General features: G+C 35.7%; 1 protein-coding gene across 11 annotated transcripts in view; it reads left to right on the forward strand.

Annotated features, from left to right (window-relative positions):
* The window catches only part of LOC147830999 (uncharacterized), a 156,945-nt gene that overhangs the window by 59,609 nt on the left and 82,012 nt on the right, over positions 1 to 15,324 (forward strand). For 3 of the 11 annotated variants that reach the window (XM_087309206.1, XM_087309208.2, XM_087309207.1), the window contains exon 4: positions 1 to 1,106. This exon is cut by the window's left edge and continues 1,407 nt beyond it. The exons of the other annotated variants lie outside the window; for them this stretch is intronic. The gene's annotated coding sequence lies outside the window, so the exon portion shown is untranslated. Of the gene's footprint in view, positions 1,107 to 15,324 lie in introns of those variants that run through there. 11 annotated transcript variants of the gene reach the window in all.

Below are 15,324 nucleotides of genomic sequence, written 5' to 3' on the forward strand. Positions count from 1 at the left end.
CAAAATAGCAATTCTTATCCCAAAGCATGTTGTTACGGCAAGGTTACAACGTAATCTGTTCACCTAATGTTACTAATATTTATATTATTTGCTAATTTATAACCACCTCATGTGAAACTCTGAATCTGCGTCTCATTTCGGAGTCTGCTACTGTACACCGGAGGTTGCATTTCAGTCATGTACGCACACTTTGAGAGCCTTGCTGACTGAATTAATGAAATTTAATGAACTTTTATTTTCCACCAAGTCAGCACAGGGTGCTGAAATATAATTGGCTAAACTGGCTTTGGGCGGGTTAAAAGAACCAAAACAAAAATAGCAGTTCCAGCACTTAACACATATTCTTAAAGCAGAATAACTGACTTTAGCATTGTTTTTTTAGATAAACAAGTAGTTCACTTAGCATGCTTCTTAAATATCTGCAAGCATATTATGGTATTTTTATGCTTTAGAAGATTCAAAAAATTACATACAGCACCTTTAAGCATGGATTTGTATCGTAACTTTTTAGGCTCTGTCCCACACTTTGAACACAGCACACATTAAGCTCACTCTTGTCTATTCAGCCAAAATGAGGGATGATTTTGTTGTTTCCACAATATGATGCTAAAATTGGGGATCACACCAAAGCATTTTACACACACATGATCATTTATGCTTGTTTGACATTGTAGCCCACCATAATCAATATAAAATGTTGTCAAACGAACATACATCTGTGGAAAAGTGACTGCTGGATTTAAATGTTTAGCTTAGTGTCAACAAACACATATCAGCGTAAGGGAAGTACAACTTAATGAATATTCACAGTGTACGATTAGTATTTAGATAATTTCCTGTATATTACTTTAATGATTTGGAGTTATATTGTTGATAAGTGTGATGCATCATAAAACAAGATGAGCAAATATGTGAGTATTGTAATGTATCATAAATTTTTTTATACATATTTAGCTGATGTTAAAGCATATTTAAGGTTGTTCAAAAAGCACTATGCATTAATTATAATGCATTAACAATGCCCACATGATGAATTATAAATAAAGGAGGTGCACAAAGATTTCATATTGATAGCTATCATTGTAAGGCCAAAACCCTTTAACTGCCCCACCAAAAAAAAAAAAAAAAAGGATTGCTTTTCTTAACTCCTAATGTTGCTAGCAAAAACACTCAATGCTTTTTTTTTTTAACGCATCCCATAATTTTTTTAAATATCAACCAATATAAATGAAATGTTAGTTTAAGGTATCGGAATTAATACATATACTATGAAAAATAAAAAAAATATCAGGTGTAAGACCAGTTTATTAAAAAAAAAAATCTATTAAAACATGTTTGAATACTAAATCATCTTTATTTTTTGAAGTATACCATTAAAATATTTCAGATTCTCATTTAACATCCTTTGTTGTTGTTGTTGTTTTTTTTTTTTTTTTTTACAATAAAACCAAAATCAAGTTTAGTGGTGCAACAAAATTATGTTTGTTGGATTTTTTTTTGTAAACCAACCATGCTGTGTAGTTTAAACCATTATTAAAAACAGTCATTCTTTAATTTATTTAAAACAGTCAAAACATGGTCAACCATTTGGTAGAGTGGGCAGTCAAAAGGATAAGCAACTACACAGTGTCTCAAATAATTAAAAATTCAATACTATATCATACAGAAATAAGATTAAGAATAAGAATGACTAAATTTCTTACCCAAAGAATTTCAAGAGCGCAATTAGTATATTAGAATAATCCTTTTATTTACTTTCTTTGGTGATGACGTAGTGATGACATATTTATTTTTAGCTGTGTAGGGCTTAAATAAAAATGGTGTTTTTGAATGAAGATAAAAGCTTGATCAAAGAAACGAGATGTAAAAGGCTACAGTGCTTCATGTTTTCTTCGTAAATTTTTTGACTTTGATGATTTGTTGGTAAAAATTGATTGCACTGGATCAGTATTTCGTGTAGTGGGGAGTGATTGTCCACGCACTGCCCTTACTGTTGAAAATATTACCCCTGTCGAAGACATGGTATTGAGCCAAGTGGACGCAGAAGGAGGTAATTTGGTGAAATAAATCAGGTGAGGTGGAGAATTAATACATATCATATAATTTAATCTATTTGCCATCTAATTACAAAATATAATTAAAGTTGGAGGTATTTGGATGAAATTCTGACAGAATTTTGCTTTGATTTTTTGGAAACAGTGTATATTTGTTTGTCAGACAGTCAGTAAGAATATCTTTGCAAATAAGTCCGTTGTGTCTCTTCATTCCCTCACGAGTCCTTTCTGAGCTGTCCAAAATTTCAATGAAAAATTTGTCATCTGCCTCAGCTCTTATGGTTCGCCGCTGGCCGCAAAACAAACCCACACATGCATGGTGAGTGTTTGTCACTGATACACCGCTGTGACATATTTGTCACCTGTCTGTGTTAGGTGTTTGTGTGTGTAGCAGCTGTTCCTGTTTTTAGCTCAGTTAACTCCTTTAATAGATGCCAGTTTGGACGCAGGTGTGAGAGCGTCCCAGTAGGTTTTTTAGGTCTCTTTCTCTGTCAGCATGAAGACATATGTAAAGCTAAACGTGTAATGTGTGCACTGTCTAAGAGCTTCTATAACTGTAAATATTTAAATGTTGTCCATAATATATACTAAATCACATTCAGCAGCATTTAAATGGATGAGCGCAGGATGAAAACCGTTCACAATGCTTCATTCATTTTATACAATTAAAATCAATTAATTTGAGTGTCACATGAACATAGGTATTATTAGCATAGTCGCTAATAAAAGGTGATTAATTTGCAGGACTGCTCATTTCCTTTCGCTGTCACACACTTATTTCATTGGGCTCGATAATTCTCTCTCCAAATTTACATAAATGTAGCTCATGTTGAAATGAGCAAAAGAGTTCCTACATGTGTACAGAGCAGAGGGGAAATGTATGAGACTTGATAGACTTCACACACATTGACAATGTTATTTTATTTATTAATTGATTAATAATAAAGTTAGTAAAATAATAGTAATTATTTATTTTACTAGGCATTATTGGCCAGGCTGCTTTTGCCCAAATCTTCTTAAAGTCATGTGGCATAAGGATTGAAACGCTTTAAAATGAGAAAAAAACAATTAAGTGTGGATCATGATTTCTAGGAACTGATTAAATTTTTGGAAAAAGGGTGTTGCTTAAAAAATGAAGAAATACTGACAAATGGACAAAAAAAGGGCAGTGTTGCCAGATTGGGCGGTTTTAAAAACGATCTTGCAGGTGACATAAACTGGTATTGAAAATTTGGGCAAATCTGCAACGTAATGGCCGCCACCCTCTAAGGCTGAGTTCAGACTGCATGATTTTCAAAGTAGTCGTGTCACGGATGTTTTCACACTGCATGACTATCTGGGCTAGCGTTTTGTCGCTGCTTTGTTTACTCTGCAAGATGGATCGGCGACAGGGGCTTTCACATTGCATGACTTTCCAATAGAAAGAATCGCTGACAACTTAGTTCAAACTACATTTCACAACCAAAAATACGTAGTATATCTTTTTTTTATTAACTACATGATGAGAAAGAAGCCTTTAATGGGGTAGAAAACGTTATTTGCTCACCTGGGTTTGAAGGGAATTATCAATTTCTCCTCAACTTTCTTTTTTAACTTTCTGTATGACATGTCAAACAGACACGGGTACTGCCAAATTTCCTCTAGTTTTTCCTCCATTTCTTGGGTCAAAATAAACTGAAAATGAGCACTTTTAACTTCTCCCCCAACCTCCCGCTGGCCTGCAGGTACACACACACACACGCAATTGAATGCTGCTCTCACGATGTTATTTTCAGTCAAAACTCATTTTACACGGCATGATTTGAATGGCCAACAGCTCCAGATATTTAGCATGCCAAATATATAATAATAGTGATAGTTTGATTAAGGTGTTTACATTTGGAGAGCAGCATTTATTAGATCTTTCAGTTTATAATGTAATCATGTTATCGTAAACTTAGTAAGTAAATAATTTTGACTAAGATGTGTCTTTTAAAAACAAACAAACAAAAAAGAGTACTGCTGATGATACTAACTATCTTTGCCATCTGGATAAACAAAACTCTTATCGTGGGAAAAATGGAAACAAAACCTTTGTTGCGGCAGATTTATAAACGCAACACTGATGACCCATGTCTCCAAAAAGTTGTTCTTCTTCCACTTATTTTAATTAATTAATGAGAAAGATTGGTTCGAACCAATCTTTCTCATGAATTAATGCTGAAAACTCAAAGATGTCATGTTGGACTGGCCGGTACAGAAATCCAGTCTCCACTCTTTAATTTACAAAATGATCTCATCGCCATGACGTAGCTTCAAAATTTATTTTCAAACTGGAAGAACGAATATGAACGGAATAACGCAAAAAACCCTGTTTTTTTTCTTTTTTTTGTGAAATATATGTGTCCTAATAGTGTTTTTAGCAACGTGGGACATATATATGCCTGTCAACATCTCAAAAAATGTGTTTTGTGACTACTGCTATAGCCCACATAGCCTTGCATTTATACTTCTGCCCTAAGTTTGTGTTGCTCTGACAATAACACTTCTGATAAGCTGGCTGGCAGTGGGGTTTCTGTTTCGCTGTGTTGAGTTTCTTCATGGGTGTTTTGTTTACACTGGAAATGCATGCTAATTTACTGTAGTTCAAACTCACTACAAGCAAGAAAGAGGCAGGAACCAGCGAACATGCACTTTATTCATGAAGTGAATACAAAACAAGTATCCATCTTGAGCTCATCCATTGGGTTTCACACTTGTTAAACACAATGATTGTTAAACACTTGTTAAACCAAAAAATTGTGGGATTGGGAAAAAGTAAACAGTTTCATGCTCCACTCCATCTATCTCCAGTCGATATCAACTAATTGCACCATAAGCACGTGAGAAGGTTTACATTAAAGTTGCTATGGAAGGAAAATCTGGATATACTGTACCTTGGCAAAGTTGAATAATAAGGTTTCACTACATGTAAATAACATACCTTGAGCTTCAAACATTGTTTCCTTGTTCTCATGTAAATCCTGTGAGTGTAAAATCCAGCTGAAATACAGGTCAATCGGAACAAAACACAGACGTTGATGATCCACACGGGATCATTAATATGCATGCCTCAGGCTGCATTTGATTGGCCACATTGTTTCGTAGTGAGATTGCTATTCTCTTCTAATTTTATAGTTTATCTTAGCTTTTATTAAACATACAATGTATGCGGAATTCCATTTTAAAAATGGATAAGGCAGGAAGACTCAAAGGAACTAGTTTTGTGATGTGGGCAGCCTTGTATGACCATAGAGTGTTCAACCAAAATGTGGGTCATATGTAATTTTCTTTTATTCAGCCCCACCCGAGTTAAAAGTCTGTTCAAATGTATATTTTATTAATATACAGTGTTTATATTTTGTTAAATTTGGCACAGATGTGTGCAATGAGGCAACAGAAGCGTGTGTGTTTGTATTGAGGCAACACATGTAAAAGTCTTAGAGTTCAATGCATATTTATGCATCATGTCATATCACTACGCTCTATATGGTATTTTATTTGAGGGAAAGGACGTCAATAATCTTTATAAAACGTATCTGTTTATGCAGAGGTTGATATCAATTCATGCCTAGGTAATTTGTTATAGCTTCAATGCAATGTTAAATACTTATCTATCAGTCCCTTTTGCAAAGTATAACTATATTTTAGCTTGTATTTCATCAAAACATGGCTCTAGAGCAAACTAGGTCACTCTGGTGGCATAACGATAGCTCACTCACCCCAGCAAAAATAAACCTCTTCACCACTTCAGTTGAAAAGCTTGCAAACAAGGCATCTACTCACTCACTCACTCACTCACTCACTCACTCAATCACTTTCCTTCGGCTTTTACAAGGGGTTTCCACGGCAGAATGAGCCACCAATTACTCTGGAATATGTTTATGTGGGATACCCTTCCTGCCGCAATCCAGCACTGAGAGTGCATTAACTTGTGAAACACCCAGTGCTGGGAAACACCCCCACACTTTCCCTTTCAGATACACTCATAAGGCCAATTTAGTTATACACCTATTATACACCCAATTCACCAATTCTGCATGTCTTTGAACTGTGTGGGAAACCACAGCACATGCAAACTCCACACAGAAAGGCTGCCTGGCCCAGCTTGTGCTCAAACCAATGAACTTTTTTGCTATGAGGTGACAGTGTTAACCGCTGAGCTACTGTGCCACCACTGGCATCTACTCAGTTTGTTAAATACTTTTGGACAAGTATAGTATGATTATTTTGCACAATTATTTGCACGAGTTTAAAAATGACATCATGCTGTGAGTGTGTCTGTGCATCCACCGTATACTAATAGATATTATGTATTATCAGAGTACAATTAACAAGTGCTTGTCAGCAAACAGCATATTTTGTGTTGATAAACACCCAGCTTGATCTTGAAGATTGTTCTTGGCATTCATTTACCGATTGCATATAAGATTTCACAGACAGTGCAGGTCCAGTGTAGCTAGTTGGCTCTACTCTCCATATATATATATATATATATATATATATATATATATATATATATATATATATAGCTCTAGATTTGTTATCATATCTCAATGGATGGACATTCTTAGTTTCTGTAAATTAAAAGAAGTTACTACTATAGCTATAATTAAAAATCCAAATGATTCCGTAAGGTGTGATTATTATTTAGTGTTCTGTTAAGGGATGCTGATCTTTGTTTATAAAAAAAAAAAAAAAAAAAACATGGACATTTTAGATTTTAAAGGTCCAGTAGGTGATCTGCCAATATGCTAACCGACTTGTAAACACAGTCCCACCTCTGCTATCCAAAGCCACGCCTCCTGAAATCATGAACGCGCACATAAAAGATGACCCACTAAATCATGTCATTCGCCAGTTAGAAAACTTTATAGTACTTTATAATACTACAGTTCTGAACAAAGAAACTGTATTATATCTAGCATGTTTTCAGTTGTGTAGCAAGCAAAGCTTGTCATAATGTGCAATATTTCATACATGCAAGAATTGCTGTCTCACTTTCACGCGCTTTGTCCTAAAGTGACTACTGTATGCCTAGTGCTTGGCTGGCGGCGTGCAGGAATTACACTCATTACTAAGCCATACTTGCATTCTTTTTCAGACTGAATATTCAGAGTAGCATGGTAAACAATATAGGGACGCATCATAAGTTGTCATAGTTCAAAAATGAATCAATGTAAATAAAAAACCAACTTCACCTCAGTAAAGCAGGCTAGGTGGAACAGCGCTATTTACTTATGTTTTGTTCATTCATTCATTTTCTTGTCGGCTTAGTCCCTTTATTAATCCGGGGTTGCCACAGTGGAATGAAACGCCAACTTATCCAGCAAGTTTTTACGCAGCGGATGCCCTTCCAGCGGCAACCCATCTCTGGGAAACATCCACACACACATTCACACACACACACTGACAATTTAGCCGACCCAATTCACCTGTACCGCATGTCTTTGGACTGTGGGGGAAACCGGAGCACCCGGAAGAAACCCACGCGAAGGCAGGGAGATCATGCAAACTCTACACAGAAACGCCAACTGAGCCGAGGTTCGAACCAGCGACCTTCTTGCTGTGAGGCGACAGCACTACTGCGCCACTGCCTTGCCCCCTTTTGTTTTGTTGTTAAACTAAATAAAAATCTACATTATCGATGCTGTAAAAGGTCCCTTATGAAACGGAATAGTCACTTCAGTCTTTAGCTGGATGATTTCAGTGGCTGAACAACACTTCTGTGCATATAACCCATTCATAAAACAACAAAGTCTATATAAGCTTTGCTTGATGAAAATAATTTTAAAACATGACATTACCTGTCTTGAAGAAATACTTCAGCCATGGTGCAAAAGTAACTCCATGTAAAACGCACGGCACACATGCACACGCAAACAGTGGATCTTCATGAGCGGCTGCAGATGTACAAATCTACATTTGTTGACGGACAGTTTAGGTTACTTATCAAAATCATGTGAATTGTCGGCTCGACAAATTTTAATTGGATGAACATTTTTTAGTTTTATGCCTTACCCAGAATATAAAAAAACATGTAAACACATTTAGATAATTTACTAGAATAATTACTTTTAACCACAAACACAACAAAAAAAGAAAAATGTTTCTGAAGACAATCACCTACTGCACCTTTATTGCGTTTCTATCATCATGTTTAAGTCATATTGAGACTCCATAGTGGGCTCCAACTTCTAGTTGCTCAAAAAGTGTATTTGTCCTTAGGAAGAAATATGACAATAAGCACAAGTCATTATTAAATATCAGTGATGTACAGGAGAAACAATTGAGATTTTCCCACTCGTCACTGCACAGTGTTTGCAGCGCATGAAAGCAAAGAAAGTGTTCACCTGTAACCCTTAGGCAGTGTACCCACACACATTCTGGCTTTCTACATCTCATACGGCTTGTGTTGCATTGTGCTTTCCATCCACAACACACACACACGCACAAACACACACCAGCAGACACACGAGTGCAGAAAATCGCAATTACAACAGCATACATTTCCTGTCAGAAGCTACTTTTAGTGTGTGTGGCTGTGCATGTCTGAGATTGGGATTTTTGTGTGTGGAAAAAAGGCTAGGTGCGAGCGGACTGTGTTCTGTTGATCATTGAGTTAAAAAAAAATGATGTCAAAAAGGCAACTCTGTATTTATGGCTCGACAGATATCCTCCAGTTGACAGGTATACAGTCATTATGTGGCTGTCAAGAGTCGCCGCGGGGCGATCGTTGAGCTGCTAGCCCATGTTCCCATGCATCAGAGAGAGCCTATTAGTTTACTTGTCTCCCCCTCAAAGGCCACGCTGCACCTCCAGACACCAGCAGGACAAAACAAGGTGTCATATTTATGGAGCAGTCAGCAGCGCACTGAAGCCAGAGAGACTGACAACTGGATTCTGGGATTTTGCAGCTGAGGAATACGATCGCTCCATACGTGACACCTGAACCCAAGGCACGGTGATGCTTTGGCTATTGTCACAGCCCAATTAGAAGAAACTGGAACTGTTACATAAGAAGAGTTTGTTTCATAATGACCTCACTTTTACTGCCGGAGTGTTTATGCCACTGTTGGCTCTCTGTATCCTCACCTGTTCTTTGTTCCAAAGTCATGAAGAGAGACTGGACCGTTTGTCAGCCAAAAGCAGTTTGTGGAAGAAGCCAGAAAATGTTGTAATGTAACTGAAAACAATAGAGATACCACAACCACACTTTCAAGACAAAAAAAAAAAAAAACAGTATGAAAAAGTGGATGGATGTATGGATCGATGGATAAATGGATGTATGAATGAATGAATGAATGAATAAATGTTCGGATGGATGGATGGATGGTCAGATGGATAAATGGATGGATGGATGGATGGATGGATGGATGGATGGATGGATGGATGGATGTTTAGATGGTCGGATGGATGGATGCATGGATGGATGGATAAATGAATGGCGGGATGGATGGATGGATGGATGGATGGATAAATGGTCAGATAGATAAATGAATGGATGGATGGATGGATGGATGGATGGATAGATAAATGAATGGCCGGATGGATGGATAGATGGATGGATAAATGGATGCATGGTTGGATGGATGGATGGATGGATGGATGGATGGATAAATGGATAGACGGATGATGAATGAAAGAATTAATGTATTTTGAGACTTTGATTGGTGTTACTGGAACAGATTTTTGATGTAAACCCAATGAGCTATTTCAATATTCATAATAAAATGCCACTAGAAAGCAACCCCTGATAAGGTGCTTGGTGTCAGGCCATCTGACTTAATGTAATGTTGGGCAGATAACCATAGCTTTTGTATCACTGACAGTTTCGCAAAATGTTGGTGACCACAGCACTTATGCAATCGTTCTATTACAAAAAAATAAGTTTATTCTGGTGCTGTTAATATACTTTTTCATTTAATCATTTATTTAATTCATATATCTCTGGTTTGTATTTTATGTACTTCTCAGAAATATACTTAAAATTGCATTTAACCCTAATGTACTGTTAGGGATGTTTTCAATCACTCTGGGGGATTTTTATTTCTTAATTTGGCCGTAACGTTAAATTAAACTGCTGTCCGTGCATCATATCCATACACAATTTTAACTTTTTAATTGACAAGTTTATAAATGGTATCACTGATTTGGTAAAAAAAAAATACTCATATGTATTTTCAATATAAAAAGTAAGTGTGGACTGGATTTTTGTTTTTACCATTTATCCAGCCTAATCTCACAAGGAAACGCAAGTATTTAACGTTTTGTCAGTTTAGTGGCTAATTCGTACAAGTTCAGTTATACAAAAATGTACGATTTTAAAAAGGAGGCGTGGCACCTAACCTCATCCGTCATTGGGTGATGAGCAAATCCTACTAAATTGTACGAATTAGCTCATACGAATTTATACGAATACGAATAAAATTTGTAATTTTTACTGTTGATCATCAGTTAACACTATTAACTCTTTAGATAGGCCCGTGCAAAAAAAATATATAGAAGATGAGTACCAATGTTGTTCCAAAATAAGATTAGTTAGGAAAGATACATTTTTTATTCTCCGAGTTAGTTAAATTAAGATATTTAAGTAGCTTTTATATAAATTTGAGAGACACATCTGTGATGTGTATCATTAAACAAAACAATGTCATTGACATATCATCACCTTGGAATTATAAGGTTCTATCTGCGTTCTAAATGATTTTGAGATATTGAGCTTCAAAGTTTTTGCATTCCATAGAAAACAATGTGTGTAACATTTGTTTTTTAAATAAAAAAAGTCTTAAAATGTAAACAGCCTATACAAAAACATCCCATAATGTAAATAAGTTGTCATTTAATAAGAATATCAATAACTCAATTCTGACAAAAGTGTCAGATAGAACCTTGTGATGCTAAGGTGATGATATTTTGAGAAGTGTCACTGCAAGCTATTTCAGTTCAGACAGCTCAAACTGCAATTTAGTCAGGACTAGCCTTAAAAACTCTTAAATCAAAATCAAGTTTTTTAGATGCTAAAAAGATGCGTTAGTCTTTGATAAAAGGACATCTACAAGCTAGTGTGTTCTAAAACAGTAATAACCTACAGATTTGTTTTTCATAAATTGAACTTAAAGGATTCTTCTTTTCTGTATCTTAATGTGGGTGCTGGAAATCTTTAGATTTTTTTGGAGTATGTTATAGTTCAAATTTCTGTGCTCAGATGTGGGTATTACCACCTCTGAATTTAAAATTAAAATGCTTTGATAGTTTGTTCCTACCCTAGTATAATTATTATTATTATTATTATTTATTTATTTTTTTTTACATTTTGATGATTGATAAGCTGTTTTAGACATTCACAATTGGTAATTAGATTTATATTCTAATATTACCTTTTGTAGCTGATGACTGTATTAATATCCTGTTTATTACTGTCTATTTAGAAATTGTTTTCATCATGACTCCAGTGATGGTAGTATTGCCATTATATTTCGCCTAGTTCCATTTCACCCACCCTGTATTGTTCTGCCTTCAGCACCTTCAATGCATGCAGCAGCAGGTAGCCTGACCTGGGTCAAATGTCAAAGGTGAGAATGTAGGGCACACCCCAGAAATGAGTGGGTGTGTCAAAACAATTAGTTATGCAGCTAAATATGTCTCTCGGGTCTTTAATATGTGTATTTGTGCTAGTGGTCTCCACAAGGAAAATACTAAATTAAAAATAGGTTACGTTTAAAATTTTAGGTTACGTTTAAAATAAATACCAAAACAGTTTCTGTAAGATTTAAGGTAGGTTTAGTGCAGGGGTGCCCAAACTTTTTTTATGAAGGGCTAAAAGCAAAACTTGATTGAGGCTAGTTAAAGGTAAATATAGTTGTCATGGGTTATTTTTTAAGTTTATTCTATAATATTTTAAAATAACTAGAAAATGTTGCTTTATATTAACTAATACTCTCTCTATATATATTCATTCATTCATTCATTCATTTTCTTGTTGGCTTAGTCTCTTTATTAATCTGGGGTCGCCACAGCGGAATGAACCGCCAACTTATCCAGCAAGTTTTTACGCAGCGGATGCCCTTCCAGCTGCAACCCATCTCTGGGAAACATCCACACACACACACTCGTACACTACGGACAATTTAGCCTACCCAATTCACCTGTACCACATGTCTTTGGACTGTGGGGGAAACCGGAGCACCTGGAGGAAACCCACATGAAGGCAGGGAGAACATGCAAACTCCACACAGAAACGCCAACGGAGCCGAGGTTCCAACCAGCGACCCAGCGACCTTCTTGCTGTGAGGCAACAGCACTACCTACTGCGCTACTGCCTCACCTATATATATATATATATATATATATATATATATATATATATATATATATATATATATATCATTTTTTTTTATCTCATTTATAACAAAATAGAGTCACACTAGTTTTCCCGTAATTTGCTCGCTAGTGTCTTCTGCATAGTCCTCTATCCTTCGAATGACAGTATTAACATTTTTTAAAAATCTAATTTATTTACATTTTATTGAAATATTTAATTTCGGTTTGCTTTTTTGCATCTCAGCAGTCAGAAGTTTACATCAAATTAGACATGACGAAAAGCATTCTGCCCCTACCCTCCAACTTTGGCTAGCGGGCCCTACTTTGGGCATCTCTGGTTTAGTGGATAGAAAGTATTGTTAGATCAGTTTAAATATATATATATATATATATATATATATATATATATATATATATATATATATATATATATATATATATATATATATATATAGTAATTTATGACAGTAATTTATCTCACAAAGATGTGTGTTCAATTTATGAATTTTTGTCAGTAGTGAATTATTTACATTTCTGTTATTGCTTTCTAGCTATATAAATGATATTATCTGCTGATCAGTTTAAAACATACGTCAATTTTAAAACCTCAAATTTAATTTGCGTCTTTGGTTATATAGTATATATATACTTTTATAGTAGCAGGCTTTGAAAAAATGGCTGATGTGCCTGAACATACAGCTGTTTTTTAGTAGGATGATTTTTTTTTTTTTACTTATCAACTCTTCCCCTGCAGGCATCTGATTTAGAGCATGATCAATACAATCTCCCAACCCAGAATTTATTTTCTCACCGGACCCATTGATCTCAATCACACTGAAAGTTTCTGGGTGAAAACCAAGAGTTTCTTCTTTTACCTCATCTTTTCAAAGGTATAAAGATTTCCATATTTTGCTAAAAAGTAAATGATTGAAGAATGCTGCTATGCTAATAGTTAGCTGCCAGAGAGTTACGATCCTTCTCATTTTCCCTAAATCTTAAGCAGAATAAAATTTGTCACATTTGACTGGGGATTTACTTTGTTAATATACTGTGTGTTTGTCAGTGACTTCTTTTTTTTTCCCTGCTTCTTTCGCCACATTTGCCAGCAGAGCATTTGATAACAGTCACTAAATAGGGATTATGCTTACTATATAACATGACTCTTTGGTTTATGTAAAAGCAGAGCTATTCTCAATATGCGTTCTTGTCTGTACTTACACTCTTGTGTCCTTGGGAAATGTCCACAACCGTCGCTGATGTACTGTTCCAATTCAAAGTTCACATCTTGCCATGTACAGATAAAAGTCCTGAATGTAAACTTGCTCCACCCTTTGGCCAAGGATGCTTTGAGTGGTGACCTGTGCGAACTTGCGAAGCTCAGGTATCCCAGAATGCATTGCCGCTAAACCAGCAAACGCTAATGGCGGAGGAGAAAACCTGCACGGTTTTAAAAATACTCCTTTGCTGCGTCACAAAATAACGTTTTAAGAGTTTTTCAGGTAAGAATGTAGTTGTTTTAAACTCAAATCAGCAGTTTATTCACAAAGATAGAGCGTCTTTAATGATGTGCCTCAGCTTATGCTGACTCTAACCCCAGCCAGCCAGTGGTAGCTTCGTCATCACCTCTCCCGCCCGAGAGCACCTTTACTTCGGCCAGTCCATCTCGCATGTACCGCTGGATCTCATCTCTCCATTGTGGTTAAAACATGATATTTAATACATCTTGTGCTTATCTAATGGATAGTTTTGGGTCTTTTAACGTTAGATCTATTATTTGTTCTCAGATGTATTATTTTGGCAGTGTTATTTACGTTTTATAATTGTCTTTAATTATGTGACCGTATTGTACTAGGTCTATCTTTGTTTACCAAATTGCTTAACATTATCTTTATTTCCTATTGTGTACGTCTTGTACTTTATACTTGTATAATGTCCATTGTAGTTTATTAAATCTGATAATCAAAGATGCAAGTCTGTGTACAATAACACATTTTACATTACATTTATAAGGATTTATATTTACATTTTCTTAAATTAAAAATATTTATTTATAATATCAATATTATATCATGTAATATTAATTATAAAGGCGTGCTTTATATAATTAATTAATTGTATGGTTAATGAAACCGACGAATCCACGATGAGGTAAGTGACATTATAAAGTACACTGCAGTTCCATTTGAAGAAGTTGAAGACTTGTGTCCTTCGGAGTTCTTTCTTTAAAAGCCCCTTTCACACTTACAGACCTTTCTGGAAAATTACTAGCAATTTTCCGGAAAGGTCTGTATGTGTGAACGGGCCCTTTTTGAAAATACTGGTAAATTCGTTCCGGCTATTTTCCGGAAAGAGAAGTTGTAACGTTATCTGTAATTTGTCGGAATGCTGCACTGTGTGAATGCATAAGGAAGATTGCCGGAAAGAGGGCGTGCACGTCTAGAATGCTCTGACGTAAGACGTCTACTTTAGCCAATCAGAAAACTCAAACGCATTCGCTGCTTCTGAACATAATTGCCTTTGAATATTTTTCCAGACACATTTAGCTACTAGATGTTAGTCAGATAATGTTTCTGTGTTCCTTCTTAATGCCAACTGTGTAAATATTTATCGATAAGATGCTTATGATAAATGTTGTTTGTTTACCTTCAAGTTCTGCCTTCTTCAGTTGCTCTTGCACGTGAAGCAGCCAGTTTAGCGCCAGCACACACACATCGCCTATTATGTACATCTCGACATGCGAAAGTGTTCCTCTATATGTTTTCATCGAAGTTGTTCACAATATTTATCTATGCAGAGAGTTTGTAATGTAGTCAAATGTTTACAAATACAAGCACAGCCGTTTAGAGCTCATTTCGGGTTAATGATGTCAGAATTTATCGGTATTTTGGAATGGGTGTGAAAAATTCCGTAACGTCTGTGCCTGTGTGAA

This window comes from Danio rerio, chromosome 24, assembly GCF_052040795.2.
Source record: "Danio rerio strain M-AB ecotype USA chromosome 24, GRCz13ab, whole genome shotgun sequence".
NCBI classification, from domain to species: domain Eukaryota; kingdom Metazoa; phylum Chordata; class Actinopteri; order Cypriniformes; family Danionidae; genus Danio; species Danio rerio.